Source organism: Macaca fascicularis, chromosome 11 (assembly GCF_037993035.2).
Source record: "Macaca fascicularis isolate 582-1 chromosome 11, T2T-MFA8v1.1".
Classification (NCBI taxonomy): Eukaryota; Metazoa; Chordata; class Mammalia; order Primates; family Cercopithecidae; genus Macaca; species Macaca fascicularis.
In genome coordinates, this window is record NC_088385.1 from 72390994 (window position 1) to 72417176 (window position 26183).

General features: G+C 40.2%; 2 long non-coding RNA genes across 4 annotated transcripts in view; one reads left to right on the forward strand and one right to left on the reverse strand.

Annotated features, from left to right (window-relative positions):
- LOC135966261 (uncharacterized) overlaps positions 1-26183 on the reverse strand; it is a 169670-nt gene that overhangs the window by 114720 nt on the left and 28767 nt on the right. The window contains exon 3 of one of the 3 annotated variants that reach the window (XR_010579485.1): positions 630-739. The exons of the other annotated variants lie outside the window; for them this stretch is intronic. This is a non-coding gene — a long non-coding RNA (uncharacterized lncRNA). The remainder of the gene's footprint in view (positions 1-629; positions 740-26183) is intronic. 3 annotated transcript variants of the gene reach the window in all.
- Positions 15975-26055, forward strand: LOC135966100 (uncharacterized). The gene is made up of 3 exons (XR_010579203.1): positions 15975-16091; positions 19120-19321; positions 25765-26055. It is a non-coding gene; the product is annotated as an uncharacterized lncRNA (long non-coding RNA).

Consider the following 26183-nt stretch of genomic DNA (forward strand, 5'->3'; position numbering starts at 1 on the left):
AGAACCCATCTTACCTGCTGCACTGCACTGACTGAGGAGAGCCACCTACTGTGGATGAGTGCCTCCTCCTATGCTCTCATGCCATCCATCAGCAAAGATTGACTGAGAACCCACTCTGTGTCTGGGCTAGGTTCTGGGATATAATGATACGCAAAAACAGATACTAAAGAGGTAGTCCGCCAAGCGCAGTGGCTCATGCCTGTAATCCCAGCAATTTGGGAAGCTAAGGCAGGCAGATCACTTAGGCCCAGGAATTCAAGACCAGCCTGGGCAACATGCCAAAACCCTGTCTCTACAAAAATTAATTTTTTAAAAAAGTAGCTGGACGTGGTGGTACATGTCTGCAGTACCTGGGAGGCTGAGATGGGAGAATCACCTGAGCCCAGGAAGTAGATGCAACAGCGAACCATGATGGTGCCACTGCACTCCAGCCTGGGCAACAGAGTAAAACCTTGTTTCAAAAAAGAGATAGTTATACTAACTCATATGCAATGAATGAAAAAGTGAGAAAGGAATACACTATTAAGAGCACATATAATGAAAGGACCTTGCCCTAAACAGGGGAATCAGAGGAGGCTTCCCAGGAGGAGATATGTTTAAGCTGAACAATGGAGAATGAACGGGGATACCTTGGGCAAGAGGAGCAAGGACGGTCATTATGGAGGGAAGCGGGAGATGTCAAAGATGAGCCCAGGCTTGCAGTTGGCTCATCTAAAGGCCACTAGTTACTCACTCTTTTCTGAAGATGAACACATAAGCAATTTCTTGATCTTTACCTTTGACTGACAGTCCTTCATCATATAGTATTTTATATATTTTGTACATTTATATATTTTAGCAAAATATTAAAATGTATAATATAAATATGTATTTATACAAATATAAATACACACACACACACACACACACACACACTCTCACACACAGCTCCATCCAAAAGAAGGAAACAAGAAAACCACCCTGAAACATGGAGAAATGGCATGGTGAAGGGGGAAAAGCAATGAATTAGGACCCAGAAATGCATAGGTTTAGTCCTGGCTGAGCCATTAGCTTACTGTTGACCTTGGCCTTTGTTTCTCCATCTTTAAGGTGGAGGTAGTAGTGCCTGCCTTAGTTCGCCCTCCAGAGTCACTGTGAAGATTAAATGCTATAATCTATAAGGGGGCAAACTTTGAAAACATTCTCATGCTTTGGCTAAGAGCTTTGGAAAGCACTTAGTTACGTGGAGATTCCAGGGAAGTTTCCTTCAGTTTTCTCTGCATTATTAGACTTCTTGTTGCAGAAAAGCATGTGTGCTTTGTGAACAAGGTTTTCAGAGCCTCCAGATTTCCTTAACAAGTACAGCACATGTTCCTGAGGGTATACGGTACACACTTCCCTTTTAACAACTGCACATTTCACTTAATGTTTAGTGTTTCTGCTTCAAAATGAATGCTACCCCATGGCTGGTATGGGTGAATAGCCTGTGCTGGTCTTAGTTCACTTTGTGTCAGTGATTAGCTCAGCTGAAATTGGTTGGGAAAGGAGGAGAACGCTGTTCAGCTTGGTAAAAATAAAGTACATTCTTTCAATAAAGAGGGAGTGAACAGAAAGCAATTGACTATGGAGAAGGCGGGTGGCCTAATAACCACAGAAGAGAATTTAAAGTTTGGCATTGGAGGCCACTGGCTTCCAATTCTAATGTGACATATTGAATTGTGTGACTTGGACATGCACACACACATACACGTGTGTACATGTTTATGTTTCTATACATATTTCTGCATGAATATGTAAATATATGTGTATTTATAATCATAATGCACTCTTTATAAAGTTCGAAGACTGAGCCATATTAGTGTACAGTTTTATAATTGAAGATGATTTTGTTATTTAAAAAATTGGAACTTCTACCTATTTAAAACTTATTTCTACTTTTTTAAGTGAAGATTTTTAGTTGTAAACAGCAGTCATTCTAAAGAAAAAAATTATTAAAAGGCCTCCACTTTTTTTTTGAGACACAGTCTCATTTCATCACCCAGGCTGGAATGCAGTAGTGCAATCATAGCTCACTGCAGCCTCAAACTCCTGGGCTCAAGTGATCCCCCTTCCTCAGCCTCCCAAGTAGCTGGAACTACAAGCACACACCCCCACACCTCACTAATTTTTAAATTTACTGTAGAGTTGGATCTCACTATGCTGCTTAGGCTGGTCTTGAACCCTTGGGCTCGAGCAATCCTCCTGCCTCAGCCTCCCAAAGTGCTAGGATTACAGGCATGAGCCACTACATCCAGCTCTTAAAAGGCTTTTGAGTAGCTTGTGGAATTGCCAGGTGCCTTAGAGAAGATTCTGAACTCTATAGCCAGGAACAATGCTCAGAATCAAATCACAGAACTGTTCTGATGAGGACATCACAGCTGCTTATGATCCCTAGATTCTATGGGCAGCTGCCGCCACTACCAGAGTCTTCCTTGCAATGCGAGCTTCTTGCAACATGACTTCTAGATTCCAAGTCTGCAATGGATACATATTACTGGGGGACCTGGGTCACATGCTCGTGCCTAGCTCTAGAGAAATTTGGGAAACAACAAGTATGTATGCAGCATTTTTAGCTTCTGTACTAGTTGATAACATGAGCTTCCACCAAGGATCCTAAAGCATGGAAGTCTTCAAATATGGGTAAGAAGTTCTGATGTCTATTGGACAACCAAAGAGAGTGACATTTGTGTACCGTGACAGAGTAGTGCTAATAGATGCTAATTCCAAAGATAAGGGGCTGAGCCTGGCTTCAGTCTTTAAAAAAGTATTTGAAAAAGAGAATCCACACAATGAATTCCTGGTTTTAGGAAAAGTTGCACAGTCTCCCAGGAATACCCTGACAGACCAGAGAAGTAAGAAAGAAATACAGCTCAGGCCTAAGGAGCAGATACTTCTAGAAAAGTTTCAACAACAGAAACCTGATTTAAAAAGAACAAAACAAAACAAAACATAGCCATTGATATAAAACATATGACACATATCTTAGTTGGACTCTCAAAACATTTCTCACTTCTCTACAACAAACAGTGCTTCCAAAAATGGCCCATCCCCTGTCTCTAGGAGATGAATTGGATTCAATTCATCCCATTTGAGAGCACGTTTGGATTCTTAGAGTTCATGTACCAAGCCCTTCCTGTGGACTGAGGAACTTCCCACCTTCCACTGTTCCATAATGGGGACGAATTTATTTGGTAAGCTGTAAAAAACTCCTAGTCAGTAAATGAAGTTTGTTCTGCCTTGGGTCAAAAATAAAAAGGCCTATTGCCTCTTAAATTACCATGTCTGAGGTCATTTGTAGTAGCTCCTTGCTATTCTTGAGGGGGAAAAAAGTCAAGATCCTCTGCAAAAGTGGTAGTTGTGCTCTTTTAGGAGCCACCTCCTTGACGCTGGTGGGGAGGCTTAGTTGGGTGACGGCCCCAGCTAAGCAAACCTCTGGGAAAGCCCAGCATAGCCAGTGTGTCCTCATGCCAAGATCTTCCCAGAATGAGTCTTGGGAGGATTTAGGTCTCCGAGTGTGGAAAGCTGGGCAGGAGCCAGCACACCTTCTCCAGAGGCACAGAAACTTGGGAGCACAGTAAAAAACAGTCATTCTTTCTTTACCTAGTCTCTAGTCACCCTTTGGAAAAAAGATTTTAGTATCCATTTAACATCCCACAATTGCAGAGTGACCACCTGTCACCTCTCACCACAGATCCACAACCACAGTCCCCCCAGAGTCTCTGACAGAAGGTCCTGCTTGCAGAGGAAGCAATTCAGCAGGCCTTTGGAAGGCAGCCGAGCAGCAGCAGGAGGCCTATTAAATCCACAATTTTTGAATCTCAGGGTGGGCATTTTCTTGTGGCGTATTAAGTAACACACCTACTCAAGTTACTGTGTGAACTCAGTGGACAGCTGCCCTTTCAGTGAGAAGCGTATGCTTGCACTGTGCTGTCCCCACCCCCACCACTCCCAAGTTCAATCACAGACCCTTCAGAGATGTCTGGCCTGAGAAGAGCAGTGAAAATGGAGTAAAGCTTGGATGAAGATGTCGAAGGCCAGGAGTCACCCTGTAATGAAGAGCTCCAAATGCCTGGGGGTTCACCCAAGGGCCAGAACGAGAGAACAGTTGCATTTACCCAAATCTGCGATAGACACAGGTAGAAGAATCTGCTCAAAGTCGAAATGGCCTTTCTCATATTCGCCCTTGAAAAAATATGGGAGAAAGAACGAGAAATGGTGGTTCCGAGAATAGATTCTTGAGTCAAAATCATGTGCACTCAAATCACTTAAAGAATTGGCATGAACTTGGACAAATATTGTTTCATCTCTCTAAGTTTTGTTTTTCTCTATCATGATAAAAGTACTATGGCCGTGAGAAATAAATGAGATATTAAATGAAAAAACAGGCCGGGTACAGTGGCTCACACCCGTGATCCCAACACTTTGGGAGACAGAGGTGGGCAGATCACCTGAGGTCAGGAGTTCGAGATCAGCCTGGCCAACATGGTGAAACCCTGTCTCTACTAAAAATACAAAAAAGTAGCTGGGCATGATGGCACACTCCCGTATCCCAGCTACTCAGGAGGCTGAGGCATGAGAATTGCTTGAACCAGGGAGCCAGAGTTTGCAGTGAACTGAGATCATGCCACTGCACTCTAGACTGGGCAACAGAGTGAGACTCTGTCTCAATAAATAAATAAATAAATAAAATAAAATAAATGTAAAACAGGTGATACCTATAAAGCGCATACTTTATGTATCAGTTATTTTAATGTTTTCATGGATAGTGGTTAGACTGGTGTAGTTACTATGTCCCTCTTTCCTCCACTTGGTAAATAAGATATATTTTCCTTTAAGGTAGGGTCATGTGCTGTTCATATTTAACATTTTTATTCTATAGTGTGTTTCTATTTAATGAAAAACTTAAAGGAAAACTTCACTGTGTGCCTCTTGCTTTGTGCATTGTAAAATGGATGCTGTCTTCATAGACAATCCCTTTCATCTGAAAAGGATTCTGATGGAACTAAACAAGAAGAATTCTATGTGAGAGGGAAAATTCAGAACCCGAAAAGGAAACCCAAAAAGAAGGTAAGTAAAGAGAGGGAGGTGTGTGGAAATACCATTTACTGATACACTCCTTTCCCTCCTCTATAAACCGAGTAACACTGACCAATATACAAGTGTCATGGAAATACGCATGCGTAATGGAAGTGATTGTCAGACTTGAACAGATCTTACCTTTTCTTTCATTGGGCATCCCCTTCACGGCGTTGAGGCCAGCTTTCTGCAGTGAAGGAGAAGGGCATGAAATATAGATTGCCAGGCCTTTGGGGACTCTGAGGAATGAGAGGTACTTAATAAGGATGAAATTCATCCTGGTCTTATTACACTGCCTCTTCCATCTCTCATATCATGAAGTAAGTCTGGCAAGAGAGTAGAAGAAAGAGAGAATCAACTTAAATAATGGGGCAGGAAATCTGTTCCTGGGCAATGTTTTGGCAAGTTTGACAATAAATAAAGAGTGAGATAATGAGACTAGTTCAGTAATTCTCTGACTTTCTTGCCCTTTATCCCTTCAGAGAGCCTGTTTGGTCTCTCCCAGTAAGGGGAGAGCTGTAGGAATAGCTTTCCTTTGTTTTACTTCAGAAGGAGAATACGGTAAGGGAGACAAGAACAGACCTAGGAGGCATAGAAAGTGAACATGAAGAAAGGCTGGTGTCAAAGAAAAAGGGGCCTTTGGCAGATCTGTGATCTGGAAAAATGGGAATCGGAGGTGATCCTGTGGAAGGAAAAGCATCTACTAATGCATCAAATTTCTGTTCAGATTCTGAGAGCTCTTATTTCTTCAAACCTTTTGCAATTTCCCCACAACCTTTCGACATACTGTGACTCCCAACCTGAAAACATTTGACAACACGGGTTATATGAATAAGCAACAGAAAAACCCTGTGCTCCAAACTCGAGACTTTCAAAAGCTTTTGCTTCTGATATTTCCTACTTTAAAAAATAAATGCCTTTCTTCTTAAGGAACACTAGACAATGAGAACGGATTTCTAAATTTTAATTTGTTTTTAATGAAAATCCTATTCAGATGCACACTGATTCACAGGAGATCTGAAATGTCTCCAATTACTAACTTGGAATTTTAAGCAGATCTTAGACTCATAGACATCTAGACATGGGTGGTATCATAGAGGCCAGCTCATTCAGAGTCCACCTGTTGCAAGAATCCCGTGCATGTGTAACAATTGGATGGTAATTGACCTAGGCATGGAGAACTCAGTAATTTTCAATGCAGATCGTTCCTTTGTTGAGAAGCTATCATGTCAGAAGGTTCTTTATTATAGAGTCAAGTCTACCTCTGTTCCTTCACCCCAATGTTTACCCGTTGGCCCTAGTTCTGTCCTTTATAAGTTCACATCATAACTCTATAATTAATAACTCTTCTATGTAATTTCCCTTAAAATATGTGAAGACAGTTCTCATTTCCCTCATTAGTTTTCTCTTTTCCAGGTAAAGAGATGGATCCTATCTCTGTACTCATTCCTCAATTGATATAATTTCCAGACAATTCCCCATCCCCATAACTCTGTAGAAGTTTCTTTCTTCCTTCACTTTTTTTATTTTACAAGGCAAACTTTCCTAGAGGAGCAAAGAAAACATTCTTTTCCAAGATCTGATTGGGCTTAGCCATTTCGTACACATTATGGCATGTGATAGTGGACTATAAAAATTTTTATTGCTGTGCATTTGAATAAAGGATGACTGCATTTGTTAGGCAAGCTCTTTCCAAACAAGTCATAATAAAAACTTTACAGCATCCCACTTCATCACATAACATTTTAATGCTGCTCCTTTTGTTTGGTTTTGGTTCTGGTTTTCAGTCCTTCTTCACTTTTTTCCCCCTTGAAGTATCAGAGTTATTCTGGAAATTCCCATGGAGAGTTTCAAGTTGGAAGCCTGGTCCTAAGAGGTCTTTTTCTTGAGACCCTCTCCTGGATTTGGACCATGAAACAGACAGAAACAATGATGCCATCTGCGTGGTAGGGCCCAGTGCAGTGCATGTGTGCAGTATAAAGTCAGTTTATATATGGTTTGAAATTGTATCCCAGGGTTTGGAAAATGCAGAAGTTTATGTGATGGATATCATGACCACACATGAGGCGTTGTGAAGATACATATGTATCTTAAAATATACTTATCTATAAGAATATACATATCTGTATATATGTATATTGGAAAGCTTTAAACTATCAAAGCCTTCAGGCAAATATTTTATGGCTATCTAATGGTGGGTATTTATAACTCAGCCTCTAGACTTCAGAAGTTGAGATTTGGCACTGCAAACACCAAGTAAATACCAGGCATGATTAGTGTAGGAACTTCATGCCATTGGCATTAAAAACAATTAAGATGGTCTTACTTTAAACATTTGTTCAAATGTATAGAAGAAGTACTAACATTTTTTAAAGCACCAGGGCTCATTTTAAGATGCCTTTCTCTGGGATTCTGATTTTAAACATTTACCTTTGGGCTTAAAAAATCTCTGTCTATGAAGAGAATAGGATAAGTTAAAAGACTTAAAGAAGTCTTTCCCTCTTCATTACCCACAGCCTCTCTTCAAAATATTATCAATATTTGTGGGTATGCTGGGAGTAACAGGATAAGCTGGTCAGTGTAGCTTTAGTTAGAGGGAAAAACTCTGTAACTACTTTAAGGTATCAAATGGGGAACAGTTGGAAAAGCAAGCTTGATTAAAGACAGCTAACATCATTTCAGGAAGGGGAGTCGTGCCTAACTAATTTGTTGGAATTCTTTGAGGAAATCGCTGCCCCAGTGAGCTGGATGGGGGAAGGGAGGAGATTATAGACTGAGTTTTTCAGAAAGTGCCCTACAGAATTCTCCACTGTTGGTTGAAATGTTTAAGGTCTGAAGTCATGGAAGTGTAGGACAATCGGCATATTGGACTAAAAACTGGCAAAAGGGGAGGAAAGAAAGGGTAACTATGGACAGAAAACAGGCTGTGTCAGCCTCGAAAACAGGATCATAAAAGGGATTTTAAAAAAGTGAGAGGATATTTTTAAAAAGAGAGAGAGGGAAGCTGTACTTGGCATTTGAACTGGAGCTTTCAGAGAACACTAAAGGTGTCCCTCTGGGAAGCTTATCTGGAAGGGGAGTGGGGAGTGGGACGGGGGTGGGGTAAGGAGAACAAAAGAGAGAATTCATCCATAAGCAGACAGATTCTTCTTGTGGGGACTTCCACTTGGAAGGGCACTGTATCATCACGTCCTGGTTGTCAGCCTGAGCTACATAGTACATTGCTTTTTTCTTGAGAGTCTCCAAAATAAATCCACCAAGCAATTCGATTTATTTAAACCCTAACGTAGCATGAACTCAGAGTGATCGGAATATGTTCCAATAGGAAACTACCTTTTTCCCTTTCTGAAGCTGTTTACAGATAAGAAAGAACATTAATAAAGCAGTATTTCATAGGTCACTGTCAATGATTTGATGCCCTGTTGCCTAGAGATGGACAATTCTGACCAGGAATTATATGGCCCTTGCTGCAGTGCCCCCCTACAACCCACTTCCCGCCCACCCCCCACTTCCCCCCTTTCCCCCCACTCCCTACTTCTCCCCCATCCCCCGCACTTCCCTCCCTTCAGCTTCCCCGGGATTTGAGTGTTCCTCTGCTTGTTAGTGTCTCCAGCAGGTCCCAGGGAAGGAAAGCAAAGATTGGTCAAAGTTAGGTATTTGTTTTCAGGCCTTGTATACTTTCTACAAGACAAGGTGAAACTCTAAGAGTAACCAGTTAACCTTCCTTTGAGAGTTTTGTTTTGTAGGGTTATAGAAAAACAAATTACCTGCCCACATGTACCTCTAATAATCCCCCTCACAGATCTGGATAAAACATGAGTTTTCTCTAAAAAAGACAGCCAATTTAACCTTTGTTTAGAATCAGATTAACACATTTGGGGAAGGAGACCATCAGGAAAGTAAATTCTGATGAAAAATCGGGGGCAAAGAGGGAAAGGTTTTTAAAGAACCAGTGCTCAGGGTCCAGACAGGTAGCACTGATGAGCAAACGGGTGAGTGCAAGAAAGTGGGGATGGGATGCCTGCGGTGCCTGCAGAGCCCACACCACCCAGGGAGAGGTGATCATCTCCAGAGACACCTGCAGTCTTGGGCTGGCTAAACCAACACTTCTGCAGGCTGGATTAGGCCCTTAGACTGTATCTATGGGACTTCTGTGTTACAGCAATAGTTTCCAAACCTTTGAGGATGGGGACCACTTTTCAAAGTAAAAAATCTGAGATTTCCCAATATAGTCATTTCATATCCATTGATTAAGAAAATTTGCTGGGCATGGTGGCTCACAGCTGTAATCCCAGCACTTTGGAAGGCCAAGGTGGGTGGATCACTTAACGCCAGGAGTTCAAGACCAGCCAGGCCAACATGGTGAAACCTCGTCTCCACTAAATAAACAAAAATTAGACAGACGTGGTGGTGTCTGTAATCCCAGTTACTCTTGAGGCTGAGGCATGAGAATCACTTGAACCTGGGAAGTGGAGGTTGCAGTGAGCCGAGATTGTGCCACTGCACTCCAGCCTGGGCAACAGAGCGAGACTCCATAAAAAAACAAAAAAAAAGAAAAGAAAATTCATAAGAACAAAAAGTTTCAATGCATTATTGTAATGTGTGAAAATGAATTTCATGATACCCACTGAGCCAGGTGCTGCAAACATGAGATTAAAGATAGAATAGCCCCTCCCCTGGTATAACAGGTGAAGTAACCAAGCAAAGAGGTGATCAACAAAGATTCTTGGTTGATATAAAAAAAGTGAGACATGGTGCTGTGTGGTCACATAGGAAGGGCGTCTAGCTAAATCTTGGCAGAGTTCAGCAACAACTTCTCCAAAGATGTGGCAACTTAGCACATCTTTGTGACTAGGTATAAGTGGCATTTGGCCAGAACTTGGCATATGTGGGGGTATTTTAAGGAAGAGAGAACAGCATATGCAAAGGTTCTGTGGTAAGAGGACAGGTTTCCTTCCAGAAAATGAGCAGATCTGTACTCAGTACAGCTAGAATAGAGTGAGGAGAAAGAGAGAGAGAGAGAAAGAGAGAGAGAGAGAGAGGAGGAGGAGAGAGAGAGAGTTAAATCTAGAAAGCAATGCAAAGGACAATCATTAAGCAATCTATATGTGTTATTCTCATGGCATATTTACATGGCTCTAAATTAAGGATTACATGACTATATAAATCTTAGCGAGCTGGCAAGAATTCCAAGGCTCCCTTAGGTTGGAACTTCACACTTTGGAAACAAAATGCACAGCAAAAAGAGCCATGTAGCTCAGTACTATAATAGTTGGTCAGGGTTGCCATAACAAAGGACCACCAACTGAGTGGCTTACACAATAGAAATTTAGTGTTTCACGGTTCTAGAGGTTAGAAGTCTGAGTCAAGGTATTAGCAGAGTTGGTTCCTTCTGAGTGTAGTGAAGGAAATATCTGTTCCAAGGTTCTCTTCTTGACTTGTTGATAGCTGTCTTCGTGTTTACATTGGTGTTCTGAACCCTGTATATGTTTCTGCTTCTAATTTTTATAAGGACACAAGTCATATTGGATTAGGGCCAATCCTAATGATTTCATTTTAACTTGATGACCTCTACAAAAACCCTATATCCAAAATAAGGTGACATGCTGAGGTACTGGGGGTTAAGACTTCAACATGGGAATTTTGCGAGAATCAATTCAACTCATAAGACCCAGGTTAAGTTGCTCAAAGAGGGCTGGGGGACCCAGAGCATTTGGTAAGCTGTCAGAGGCTCTTGGGTATCTGGAGGGCAGCAGGATGAGGACACACAGCAAAGGAGGAGGAGAGGAGCAAAGGGGCTACAGAGTCCAGACTTGGCTCTTTTCCTACTCTTGCCTTGATTTGGCCCAACTCCACGGTCCTTGAAAGGCAGGCTGTACCCAACCACAGGGAGTAATCATTGCTTTTTACAGATAAGGAAGAGGTTGAAGTCACTTCCTTTCTCTGCCTTTGTGCTGTCTAACAACCATCTTGCTAACAAAGCAGATCTCCAACTAAATTCCTCCCTCTTGTCATGGGAAAGCCTAGTCCAGACTCAATTTTGACTTTGGATCTTTGACGAGATTCACCTAATTAGAGTATTTCTCACAAGGGATGTGGTCTTCACTTCCTTGCCTCCCCAAACAAATAGTCTCCTTCCTTGGGGCTCAGCCTAACTTAGGCTGTCATAAGTTTGTACTGTCAAAGAGATCCCTTAGAAATAGCCACCTATCCATTCAATGTGGGCAAAAACAAATCAAATGAAACAAACACAAAGAAGGCAGATTCCAGTTCTGTATGTGGAGCTCCTCAAGAGAGGACAGTTCATAAAAATCAAACTACTTGAGGTGGATTTTGATATTTATTTTTTAGGGCTTGCTTAGGCACAAGAGATTCAACATTTCTCTGTGCCTCTGTGGGCAGCATCTTATTAATTGTCCTGAGGAGTTCTCTGGAAAATGTCTGTTGATTTGAACCCTCCTATTATTTTTATTTAATTTCCAGATGTGCTCTGATGTTCTTTGGAAAATAAGCCCTCATGATTAATATCCCCAGCAATGTTCAATCAGTAAAGATTCTGGGACTATATGTGATATTTCTCCTTGTTCTGAGGGTCTACTTAATCTCCTCTCCCCACCTCCAACAAGAAATGGTAGTTCATTGTACAAGGTAAGAGAGGAGAATGTAAGGTTTTAAAAAATGATAGAATGGTAACTTTCTGAAAAGCAAGTGAGGTGGGATGGGTTTTCCTTTCCTTTCCTGGTGACTACTCATGATGGAGGTAAGACGAGATAAGAGGTGCTTTGCAAATAGAACTCAAGGCTGGGGAGGAGTCATCATTCTTTTAGAATAACGAGCTAAAGGGCAAATGCTAACTGGAGGTGAATTTTCCCAGTGATAAAAGCATGATTAAATTTTAGAGATTTCCCTTTGAGGCCAAAATTGCCTGGGAGTAGCTTGAAACCATAAGCAGGAAACTTGAAAATTGGTTTTCCAGCTTCCTGTCTGGCTCTCAACATACAATTCTATGTAAGAACGACTCTGTGAGCCCACTGCAAGGGAAGAATACTGTCAACCAAAAGTCATTCTCATCCTTATAATGTCATGAGCCATTGAGGTGGAGATTGTACTACTTGAAAGATAAAGTAGAACAATCAGTGGCAACACTAGCAAGGACTTACTACATGCTAGGCATTATACACATCGTTCTATTTAATTATCTTAATAACCTTGAAATGTAGCCTTAGAAAGGTAAAGAGATTTGTATAAAGTCTCTCAGTTAGTGACTAGATGATCTGAGATTCAACTCCAAATCTGTTTGACATCAAAACTGAAGGCGCTGGCACTACATTACATTAGTGTGGAATGTTTGCCAAATGCTTAGTCCTGATCATGGGAAATGAATTGTGGAACTTTTTAATTCATATGCAGGCAACTTTTTGCTATTCACAGAAGCTGTGTTCTATAAAGTTATCATGAACGCTGAATTAGTGAATACTGAACCACTGCTCCTACAGAAAAGACAGGGTTAAGTTCCTGCAAGATGCTGATCACATTTTTTTCTGCCAATCAGTGCATAACTTTGCTTTGTGTGTGTTTCTGTTTAAAGACACCTTATTTAATACATACTGTTGATTCATTAACATTGAACTCATGGCCAACACACCACTATAACTCATGCCTGAACATAGCTTATCTAATGCACATATTTTCTTCATAAAGTGCATCACAGCCTTCTTGCACTTAGGAATACCAGACATTTGGGGGCCATTTAGAACAGTAAAATCATCAATAAAAAACACAAAAATGCAAAAATTTTAGAATTACAAATACATTTTTGTGAGTAGGTAAATTTGTAATTACAGAATCTATAATATAAATAATGAGGTTTGATGGCTTACTGACATAGTTATTAAGCTAGTCTAGGAAAAAAAATCCCACATTTTAGAGGAAAAAGGAAACATTGCTCTTTCAGCCTGAATGATTGAATGCAAAAACCAGATAATTGGTAAATACATGTTTTTTTAGGTTTTGCTCATTTAAATTATCTGGATTCAAAGATGCAGTTTTGGTTTATGGCATTGCTCCACACAGAAGAGGGTTTTTACCAAAAGCATTTACTTTTGAAGTTTTAAAATTTCCTTTTTAATTAAGTTCTTACTGAAATTTTCACCTCCTTTGAGAACAGTTCATTAAACAAACAATTCTATTAGCCCATTATTTAATTTTATTTTTAATTATTTTATCACTTCTCCCAAATGACCTAGACACTTGCTCTGCCCATTTCTGTCAAGAGCAGAATCACCAGCCCTGTCAACTCTCTCCGCACCTTGGGTGGAACACAGATCTCTGAAATCTCATGGAGACCAGCAGACCCAATCTTTTGAAATAATGGAGACCAGAGAAATTAAGTGCAGAATATTTGGTTAACTACTTACCTAACACACACAGTCACTTTCAGAAAACTCTATGAAACATGGAAATCAAGATGCTGAAAACTCAGAGAAGGTATTTACTAAATTTTTCCTTCTCCATATTTTGTCTTTATAACTGGTGACTGGTACTTGACCATAATGGTGAAGTAACTATGGAGAAGGATGTTTTTTGGAAAGGCTTGCCTTTCTTCGACTGACATGGATGGAGGAACACAATCTTATTTCTGCCTTAAGGCTAATGACAATCTTTTGATCCAGCATTCAAGGTTTTCCATGATTTAGACCCAGTTTTTCTTCCACTCTTATCTTCCACCACTGCCTCATTCAGAATCTCTTTGCCAGCCAAGTGGGTATTTGAAATAGATGAAGAATAAGGCAAGAACCATAACCTTTAGGAGTTTAGGGTTTAGTTAAGAAAATAAGACTAACATCCTTAAAAATGAATGATGTAAGAGGGTTATGTAATGAAGGTTCATTAATGTGGCATAGACTGTAGAGTTTATACAAATTTGAGAGAGAGAATGGATTAGTCAGAGAAAGCATTTTGAGCTCAAGATGGTTCTTGAAGAATGGGGAGAATTTCCATATATCTGGGGGAAGGAAGGAGGAGAAGAGGAGAGAAGGAAGCAGCGAGGTGAGGGAAATCAAAACAGTGAATTGTTGCAAATAGGAATGCACATAGTGTTGGTGGGACCATAAACAAACCAACATGAATGGCAAAGGCAGGTCATGTTGAAGATCAGGAGGAAACACATTTGGAGGCACAGAAAGGAATTGGATTGAGGTAAGCAACTTAAAAACAGGCAGACGCACTGAAATTTGGTGGAGTATAAAATAACCATTGAAGACTTTTCAGAAAACATGTGGATAAACCATCTGTCACTAAACTACAGATGACTGAAATCTACATCTACTGATTTGTTTTTTTACTATGCATATTGGGGTTTCTGTTCAGCATTTGTCCAGCTTTCAACAAATCTTTATTGAATACCTATTTTATGCTGGACAATATGGAAAGTGATAGCTCTACAGGGCAGGCAAGATCAAAATGGTTTCAATACTCCTGGATCTTATATTCCAGAAGTATTCATTTTCATTATGTTCCTGTCTTTTGGCCCAGATAACTATATCTCAGATGGAAAAGTTTTCAGTAGAAGTGATGTCTTCACCCTTTGGGGTTTGTAAGTTTCTTTTGTTTAACTTAGCCTTCTGGGAAGTTGATACCTGAAGACACAGCACTGTAATCCAGGAGAAGCCTTCTCCGACTGCTCTAAATTGGTCAGGAGCCTCTCAGCAGTGCTCTTGACACCTTGTGCTTCTCCTTATTTCTAGACAGCATTTAGAAATAGCATAGTCTTGTCATGTCCACTTTTTTGGCATCTGCTATCTACTCCAACTAGATCATGAAGCAGGATGTCCTAATATCTCTATAGTACCAGTGGAGATGATTGATAAATGTCGGTTAAATGAAATTAATGAATGGAGGGGATGGATATGACTTTTCTTTACCTGAATATGTTTTTCTCTGGGGCAAGTTTTTGGTAGAGAAAGATAAGTCTAATGTAAGAGAGAAAGATAAGTTCCTTCTGTATCTTTACATATGCAGTAACATTTTTGAAATGTAACTGTGCTTGGCTTTTCTTGTAAGACTAATTGGAATGTGGTAACAGAGCTGGATATCTTATTTTAAGGTGATTTAAAAATGACGGATCCCATACATTTTTTCATTTCCTTAACAGCTGCAATGTTAGCCTACTCCATAAATCACAACAGTTGGTTCTATCTTAATGCCATAGGTATTTCAGTAATATAGACTGTTCAATAAATTATTGGGTAGTTATTAGAACGAGGTAAATTTGACTTAACATCTTAATTTGACTTAGGCATCTTCCTGGAACCTTCCTGCTCTGAGGTTTGGATGAAAAACACTTTGGATATCACCGTGAGACTTGCTACTTCCGATTCATTGTCTAGTATTCTCCTTGGCAGCTTTGCAAAACAAATCTTGGAAAGCGCCTAGAGAAAGCCATTCTTTTTAGAAAACTTGGAGTCTTTTGAATGCGCTCTGGATGCCAATGACAGTGAATGTAAGTGTTTGTCCTGTTTGTATATTTGCCTGCTGCTTTGCTCATTCACTCGTTATTCATTTTTTTTCCAATGGATTATTTATTTATTCAATTTTCAAAACTTAGCAAATATCCTAGATTTCAAAGTATCCTTGTACCCTACGGTTAAGGGAATGTGTCAGCCAAACTCTAGGTGGCGCTCCACATCGAACTTGGGAGGCAGGGGAAGAAGCGTGGCAGTGGAGCTCTCAGGATGGCGTCAGAACCACAGAACACCCAGGCTGATCCCGAGACGAGGGAGGGAGCTTCCCGTGTGGGGGTGGAGGGTGGGGCAGAGCAGGATGTGCTTGGGTTTCACTTGGAAAAAACATACATCATATTGCCATATAATTTACTTTGAGATTTCAATTTGGAAAATGGCATGGAAATAATCCAGCTTGAACATCGTCCTCCTCACCTCCTGGACTAGGTCGAGGGCCCCTTATATTTCTTCATGGCAATTGTGTCACAGTGTACTGTTAAAGTATTCGTTTAATTATTTGTTTAATATCCGCCCTCCTGGCTGCGTGGCTCATAGCTATTTGCCTGCTGCCTATCACAACACCTAGCAAGTGATAGACGGTCAATAAATACTTGTTTTGTGTGCTTATTTGGCTGCTGCTCCATTCATTTGCTTCACTGGGTTATTCATTTTTTCATTCCTTCCTCTCCACCCTTCCCTTCCTGCTCCACCCTACCCTTATCTTCCATCCCCTACTCCATCTCTCCCAATCCTCCCAGCCCTCCCATCTACCCCATTCCCCACCTAGTCCCACCCTCATTTATCATAAGTTTTAAAAGTTAAGAAACCTAAAGTGGCCGTGGTGGGGTGGGGCAGAAACTAAATGTATGAAAGCAATCTTTAAATAGTCAGATTCTCAGAATCCAGAGAAAGGGTATTAAAAGGTTAGAAAGCAACAGTTTTGCCAATGCAAAAGGGAAAGCTTGGCCCCCTCAGCGGTCATTTCCCCATGTACTATGGGTTTCCTAAGCAGGTGTCGCACCTCCTGGGTTTTGGCAACTGGATGCGGAAGACCGGCAGGACTCTTTCCTCTGAATGGTCTGGACTGGGGACAATTGGCTGGAATCACAAGTGGCTTCTTTGCTCACTCCAGCGGTACTTCAGTTTTCATAAATGGCCGGTTCCTGGAGCTGTAAGGTTCCAGCACATCGGGGATTTCCCTTCGTTAGCTCCTGACCCACAGAGCTGTGTTCCAGGCCAAAACTGTTGTGTTCACCTCTTAAAAGGCTTTCAAAGAAGGGAAGGAGGGAGGGAAGGGACGGGAGGGAGGGAGGAAGGAAGGAAGGAAGGTAGGAAGGAAGGAAGGAAGGTAGGAAGGAAGGAAGGAAAAACTTTGGAAAATATCAGTTGTTATTCACAGACACCAAACTTGCCATTTTTAAAAACACATTTTCAAGTTGCTGTGAATCGAAAAAAAAAAGTTATTGTGATATTGGCAGTCAGCTCTCTACCGAAATGATGTGAGTGGAAAGACAAGAGTTTGGAAGAATGCGTCCCCCAAAATTCTTACATTGTTACCAACCACAGAAACAAAACATAGTGCTGGAAAGGAATTTCAAGTCATAGATGCCAAACCCCTGATTGTGTAGATAAAAATAATGAGGCTCTGAGGTGAGTGACTTGCTCAAAGCCACTCAATTGAGGAGTTAGAGCCAAAACTCATGACTTCTGGCCAATTCTGGGCCCTTGCCACTCCACAAGCTGCAGTTTTTCTGTTTTAGCTAAAATGAGTTTCAAACAGCCCATCCACCATAAACGTATTTCCTCAACTCTCAGTCTCTTGCGTAAGGCCTTGCAGGGGACCCAGCTTCTAATGTTGAAGGAAAAATACTGCATCTTTTTAAAAATGGTCAAAAGGAAAGGAAACTTGTAGGCATGTAAATGTCACATCACCCTGTAAGTAGGAACCCATCATTATTGTGTGGGTAAGAAAGAAATAATTAAAGAAACCAATTCCAGTTAATTCCACATGTAGTGTAGGCCTTTGAAAAGAGTCCAAAATATTTTTCAAACATTCTCACATACACTGAACACATCTGTCCTATGTAACCTGAAAATGATTTACCCTTGTGAAATCATTTGCGTAAACCTGCCAACCTTATGAATGATTTTGTTTGTCTACTGTCTCAAAATAATTGATCTTACATACATTAAGCTAATTAAAATAGCCAGGTCCTTTCTTTGCAGAAAATCCACAAGCCCTCTTTCAATTATGCTTCTGAGGTCAGGAAAGCAATTCTTATGGAAAAGTAGTCTAGAATTTTCTTCAATCTATTAAGATAAAACATAAGAATGTATTTTTGATGCATTGATAAAAAATTCACCAAAATATTTGATATTTTTAGTCAGTCTCCAACTTACTAAAGGGTCATATTCCGAAAGTTAGTGGATAAATGAGTTGTCTGGAATTTGGAGTGTATTTTCCCATAAAAACAATGCTACGCATAGGAGTTAGTTCCCAGGCCTCCATTTAAGTGCTATTTAACCCATAGTGTAGCAGCCTATTGTGGACTTCAAAATTATTATTTTAATTTTGTTATTATTAGTTAACTGGCTCAAAAGTAACTGATTGATTTAGAGACTGTTTTAGATGCTGACATCAGGAAAACCCTTCAATTATAGATACTTGAGATAGCAGTTGGAGACTTTTATGTCATTTCTGTAGAAGGTTTTGAGGTACTTTGGAAACTCTAAAAATAGATACTTAATTTCATCTGCTTACTTATGACTAAAGGGGGAAACAGAGAGAAAAGCCTTAGCCCATGTTCAACTTCCACCACTATGAGGAAAATAAGGCAAGAAATGGGAAAAAAGGAAAAGAGAAAAGAAGTTAAAATTGTGTGCATGTATGTGCATGCAGAAATTAACTTAGCAGTGAACAATGAGGAAATGAGGAAACTGAGGCACACACAAGAAAGGAGATAGGAAGAGATATTGCTCTGAGACTTATTTGTGTTGTTCACAAAGTGGTAGTGATGACCTCTAGAAAGTTCAGAAGAGAAAAGGAAAGTTTTAGCAGGTACTCTGTGAACTTATGTTTAGGATATGTAATAAACATAGGTTGTTACTTAGGGACATGAGTTACCTGATTTAAGAATTAGACTCTCAGTTTGAATCCATACACATCTATGGAAGACCTACAGTGTTTCGAGAGCTGGGATATAGGACTAACTGCAAAAATTATCTGGCAATTACCCTTTACCTTGCAGAGATAATAATAGCTAGCATTTATGACTCATTGTAACTCATTTAATCTTCACAATGACTCTATAAATTAGGCATTAGTATTATTATTATTATCCCGTTGTGTAGATGAGGAAACTAAGACACAGAAAGGATATGTAATTTGTCCGAAGTCACATGGCTACTAAGTGTTGGCGCCACCATGTGAACCCAGGTAGTGTGGGGATAGAACTTGGGCTCATAACAGCCATGCTATACTCTGCCCTAACATTCTCTGGTCAACATTCTTATCTCTTGTCAGCAATCGCTCATACCCTGACTCCATCTGGGATTTGGAATGCACTTGGGGAAGTGGCTGCGCATGGAGACTAGAAATGGAAGAGGCATCCAAGGTCATGCCCTTCAGGCTCTCTTCAAATTCTACAGCTACTGTAAAGAGAGTTGCATTCCCACAGAGAACATGTCAGGCTGGAGGAAAATTATGACAAAAGGTCTCCCCAAAGGCCTCTGAAACTTGGATCTTATCTCGTTCCACAAGGTAAACGCCAGTTTCCTAAATCAAAGAATGAAACAAAGTACATCTTTTTCAAGTGTTGTTTTGACATCACTCCCTTTTATACAACTGGACAGGCACTCCCATTGTCTCTTTAAATAATTTTTAAACACTCCTGAACTTTGGCTTGGAGACCCTCATTTGAAATGATTTTACCACTCTAGACATACTAGCTCATATTTTTTAACTTCAGCCTGGCAAAAGTTAATATCCCTCATAAAACTCTACCCACTCTCTTCTCTAAGTATCACATAAACCATTCTTCCTGATTATACATGCCCCATCTTGAGCCATATCCATTACTCTGTCAACTTTCCCTGGAGGTTAATCTGCTAGTGAGAATTTAAGTGGGCTCCTGCGGTGGAGTATTCTACAGTGGATGGAACTTGGATTCTGAAGTCAGTCAGTTCTGGTTCAAATCCCACTTATTCCATTTACTAGCTGTATCATGTTGGGCAAGCTATGTAACCTCCCTAAATCACTGTTTCCTCACCTAGAATGTGAATACAATATTAATAGTACTGGTATAACAGTTGTTCTGAGAACTAAATAAGATATTGCATATGAAGAACTTAGTTCAGAGTAAACACATTATAATATTCAACAAATGTTAGTCCCCATGATTACAATACTTTTGGAGCACAGAAAATCAGAGATATGTACAAAGATGGTTGTGAAGAGATGTTTATATACCATTTTCATAAAAGTAAAAAGAAACAATTTATGCCCAACCATGGTTGACTATGCCACCAATTAAAAGTCATCTGAATGTTGGGAAATATCAAGATTGTATTAGTGAGTATTAAAAAAAAATAAAACCTGCAGAGCAGCATATTTGGGGGGGAATGTATATGCATAGAAAAGAGATTTGAAGAACCTATATCAAAAAGTAGATTATAATTATCTCAACAGAGGAAAGGTATATGGAGTTTAGATGGGTACTGGGATTATGAAGATTTTAAAAATGTTTTGTATTTTTCTGTGCATCCTAAATTTTGTACCTTTTATAATTAGGAAAATTACATGCTGTTGAAAAATACTGGATAAAGTTTAGCCTTCTCAGATGATCTCCTTCTGGCTCCAATTAATTCAGACCTCCAGCTTATCCACTTCCTTTATTTCCTTTTTCACTCTCTACAGATTTATGTTTCCTCTGCACAGCTGCAGTTGGTTTCAAATATTTGGCAGAGACTGTAGTTGGTGTTTAGATATATTTATGTGGGTTCTCTCTCCCTCATCAGACTGCATTTCCACGGGAGTATCTTCCCTATATTTTCTCTGTAATTGTGCATAGTGGCTTGGAAGCTCTTCCTCCCAAAAGTTAACTGATTGAGGTCATTGTAAACAATGCAAAAAGAAAAACTTGCTTAACTTGTTTCATTATTAACATTAATTGGGAGCTAAGGTTCTCATGTTAGGAATGGAGGGGCTTATAGACTGGTTGGGAATTAGGCCCTGTGCCTGAGGCGATGCTTTGTGTTTACGCAGCTATTTCATTTCCTCCTGGAACATAGGAATACCAAGGCCTCTTGCCCTGAGGAAGGGTTACATGACTGGTTCTGACAAGCAAAATGGAAGCAGATGTGTGCACCACTTCCAGGCCCCAAATCGTTTTACATATTCCTCTATCAATTCTTGCTTCCCCTGCTGTCTGCTGGCTGGATAGTGCCAGGTTGAACTTGAAGCCACAATATGGTAGAGCCACAAGATGGAAAGAACCTGGGTCCCTGAGTTTCTGTTTAGAGAGGAACCACTCAAGAGAATTATCTGAAGAGAAACATCTGAAATGAACAGGGTCAGTGAGAAAGATAAGACTCTTATTACATAAAGGCATTGAGATTTGAGATCTATTTATTCTTACAGTAACCCTATCCCAACTAACAACAGAAAATTATACAAATGGTAAAAGAATTCAAAATAACATATTTTAAGTGTCAAACAAATAGAATATAATTTTTTAAATTTGCCTAATATTTTGCTGTTCTCCCAAACCATTTGCTTCCCTACCTTATTCAGTTCTCTAAGAAACCTTGATGAGTCTATCTTTGTGTCACAATTTAAGAAACTGGCCTTAGAGTTGTTACATTGTTTGACCTAAGCTAGAACTAAGATTTTCTGACTCCAAATACTATACTCTTTGCCTTTAGGCATAAATACTATAAGAGTGACTAATGACTAAATTATTTATAGAAAAGATGTTTTGCCTAAATTGTCCAGGGAGTATTTTTTTGAACATTGGTTTCACCAGCAGCTAATAAATGTCCCAAGAAATAGAGTTCCAAGGCCAAATGACTTTGGGAACCACTGGGTTAAACAAATGTGACCAGGAGTTTTCTACTTACTGCCAAGTTCTCAGAGCCTTTAACTTAAAATTTGGAGGCTCATAGGGAGCCTACGCAGCATATCCCATACATCTGACCACAGAATGCTTTGATGATGGAGCCATTGTCAGGAGCAGAGTATGCTGAAACATGCCAGAGAAAGGTTTTCTAGATAACAGCTCTCGTTCTCCATTGCACCCTGGTTCCACTTTAGTTTATTCACTTCTTAGAGTCCATTTCTCAGCTAATGTTGGGAACAACAAAAAGCTCATGTAACCAAGATCAAATGAGACTTCCAGGAGATTTTTTTTTTTTTTTTTTTTTTTTTTTTGAGACAGAGTCTCTGCCCTGTCACCCAGGCTGCAGTGCAGTGGCATGATCTTGGCTCACTGCAACCTCTGCCTCCCGAGTTCACACCATTCTCCCACCTCAGCCTCCCGAGTAGCTGGGATTACAAGCACATGCCACCATAGTCAGCTAATTTTTTGTATTTTTAGTAGAGACAGGGTTTCACCATGTTGGCCATGATGGTCTCGATCTCTTGACCTCATGATCTGCCCACCTCAGCCTCCCAAAGTGCTAGGATTACAGGCATGTGTTAGCCACCATGCCCGGCCCCAGGAGCTTTTTTTTTTAGTTGCATTTATTTTTGAACTTATCCTAAATAAGAACAGGACACGTTCATTGCACCTGGAAGGTAGAAAACATAAATAGAAGAAAGAGAGGTGCAAATCAACCCACTTCTATTCAACCCACCGGCAATGTCAACCTGTGACATTTACTACCACAAGGAGCTGCTGAGGCAGGGTAGAGTTGGATTTGAGGAAAGATTAGATAATTTTATGAGCGTGACTAAAATTTAAAGATATGTGAGCTAGAACAAAAAAGATACAAGGAAATGAAGTCTCATGTTCCAGGACGTAAATTGATCACATGTGGAAGGAGGGGCAAAAAGGAATTCCCACCTTGCAATCCAGCGTGGGATATTACACAATGGGCCAGGTGCAATAGGCTTGACTTTCCCTCTTTATTTTCCTTTTCCTTTTCTCTGGTACATCTGATTCTGGCTAAACAGGAGGTGGGGATATTAGCCCTGACGAATAGCGATTTGATTCCACAGGTCAACTCCTATTGAAAACCAAGATAACACAAATATTTTCAATTCTTCAAGTTGAACCTAGACTAAGTATTTTGTTTTGTGGGTGATCCCTCTGTTCTTTTATTAAGAGAAGATCATTTTATGAGAGCTAAGAATATTTGCATTCCTAGCATTTAAAATTCTCAACAAACACATTGTTCAAGCAAATAAAAAGAATAGAACAAGTAAAGTAAGATCATCTTAATTAGTTGAGACTCTTGAACAAGGATGAATCCAGTCTTGAAGTCCTGGCTATTTCAAAATACTCTTTTTACCTTAAACATACAAATAAACTGTGCTTCTGAGCTGCAGTATTCTGAGCTTGGTGATGATTGAAGGCCCTGGAAGAGGGGATGGCAGATTTTATTGGGCTGGGTGGGTTCTCAACCGCCATCTCTCCATGGGAAATTTCATAAAAATATTCATCTCTAATGGTTCAGTGAAAAGCATTCGGGCCCCAGGGAATCAACGGGAGCTAAGTTTTATAGAGTGAATCCCATCTGGGACTAGAAGAATTAAGAAACAGAACTATGGGAGACAGGCAACAAGAGGAATAGCAATACCAGCCCCATGGTACAAAAAGTTAATCTTTCATTGTATAACCAGTGCTATGATTTCCTGCATTAAGATTACAAAAGCAATCAGATCAGAGATTGTGGACTTTTTTCATTATAGGATTTTAGCTGACCCTTTCTTCAACTATGAATGCTTCGGTTGGGGGACAGTCCTAAATTCCAATATGAACACTAAATATCATTTGCTTCAGGAAGGATTTTTCCTGTTGGTACTCAGCAGTCTTTCTGAACTTGTGGCAGTGGTTGTCTATACAACATTGACTACTCCATTCTCTTATCCCTTCTTCCCTAGCATAGCCCACTTCTCATGATAAAACTTTTGAGATGAGCTCTTGATCTGTTGCCCAGGCTGGAGTGCAGTAGCACAATCTTGGCTCACTGCAACCTCTGCCTCCCAGCTTCAAGTGATTCTCCCACCTCAGCCTCCCAAGTAACTGTGATTACAGGTGTGTGCCCCCCATGCCCAGATAATTTTTGTATTTTTAGTAGACACGGGTTTCACCATGTTGGCCAGGCTGGTCTTGAACTCCTGACCTCAAATCATTCTCCCGCCTCAGCCTCCCATAGTGCTGGAATTACAGGCATGAACCACTGCACCCGGCCTATAAAACTTAAAATTCCAAATAGGCATCTAGTTTTCCAGCCTTATCTTGCACCTAGAATTGGCTACGTGACTCAGTTCTGGCCATTTCTGGCTTGGAGGATGCTAGGAAATATTTTCCTTTTAGGATAAAAGGAGAGAAATGTGGGAGGAGAGTTGTGTTTTCTGTTTGTTTGTTTGTTTGTTTCCTTGCTTGCTTGTTTGTTTTTCTGGCTATCCTTTCTCTCTCTTTGACACACTGGGGAAAATGTGATATTTCATACTGTGGCAATTATTTTGTGATCATGAGATGACAAACTTGAGGATCAAAGGCACCATGGTAGCATTGACAAGATGGAAGGGGAGAAAAATCTTGAGTTTGTAATGACATCACTGAGCCACTACAACAACCCTGGGACCATGAGCCTGTTGATTTGTTTAAGTCACCTTTAGATGGATATTCTGTTACAACCCAAAGCCTTCTAACTGTTAAATACACCCAGTGAAAATGTGACTTATGTGTTCCAATAGAGCACAGAACCCCAAAGAAACACACGGCCTGTGACTTCTGGTCATATAGAATCACTGATATTCCCTGATGTAGACTGACATATTTCTCTTGGAAAAAATAGCGAACCAGGACTTCCTTGATGGTTGTCGGAGAATTCATTGGCTAATGTTGGCAGAGCCTAAGGCCATGAACATGCTCATCATTACTAAGGAGGCGGCAATCCTAAAGGTTGCAATTCAACATGAGAAAGAAAAGGAGGATTTTGCTCCAAATTCCACACAAGGTTTCTTTCCCTCTTGTTCTCATTTCCCACAATCTTACCCTTTTCTTTGTGTCTTACTTTGGCTTTGGAAAACCTCCTTCACATTTTCATTTTGCCAATTCTGATGTTACTTAATTCTTCAATATGGTAAAGCAATAAAAAGAAAGCTGGCTGATAATCTTAGAGCAGTGCCAAAAATGTATGTTTGGAATGTTAGGACTTTATTGAAAAATGCTTTATTGAATAAGCAGAAATTTTGTTAAGCTCCAAAGGAATCTAACTATCTCCCCTCCCCCACCACCACTGCCTAAATTTCACATCCTCTGATAACTAAGTACCTTCCCAGACTGGCATATCTTCTAGTCTGTACATCCTAAACTGCAAATTCAATCCTATCGAGTGACTGGAAATGGTACAACTCAAAAGTCTAGGAAAAATTCTGCCCTATGGAAACACGTTCATTTTTAAAATTTCTTTATTTCAAAAGTTTCCATCCTAATTTCCCTTCTTGAAGAGTTTTCATTATACGTGAGCAGGGAATTACAATGTGTGTCATGTTTTATAACTTAGCTAATTTGAAGATACTTTTTTCTTTTACATCTGTTGGATTTTTAAAAAAAATTATTATACTTTAAGTTCTGGGATACATGTGCGGAATGTGCAAGTTTGTTACACAGCTACGCGTATGCCATGGTGGTTTGCTGTGCCCTTCAACCCGACCATCCTGAGCTCAAAGCCCAGGATCAGAGCTGATGAGTAACCAAGGAATTCAGAGTTTAGTACTGAAAATAATGTTTAGGAAATTCTGTTGTTCTGGAGGACAAGAATTTAGCATTCATAGCTGAAATGCATAAGAGGAAAACAAGTCTGCCAGAAAAATGCTGTTTGCAATGCTGTGAGGGTCTGCTCTAAATGGTGTTTCTTGTGGGAGGGACTTGGTGTGATGTGTGTTGTGTGTTTTGGTTTTTGGTTTTCGTCTGGAGGCTTTTTTGCTTTCGTTTCTCAGATCAGGGAAACGAGATTTGCCTGAAAATGAGCCAGAGTGGTTCTGCCCAGACTGATGTGCTTCTGGCAACCGGTGTGTACTGCTTGGTGACTTTCGGTTCAGGTGGTAATTTACCAAATGCCGCTTTTTTTCTGTATGACACAGGCATAGCCAAACATAGTCACCACTCAGAATGTTGGGAAAGTTTCTTGTCCCCATCAAACAGAGGGAGCAACCCTTGGTAGTTCAACAATGAAGCCTCCATTAGCTGAGAAGTCTAACTGTGATTTATCATTCCCTACCTATAAAGATTGTAAACAAATCAGGAAGCTTTCTGAGTCTCTTAGTCCTCTACTTCCAAGTAGAAGTGGTAAGAATGCCAACCTTCCCTCACAACATTGTAAGAAGGAATGATTATTTGAATTGATCTGCAGTATTCA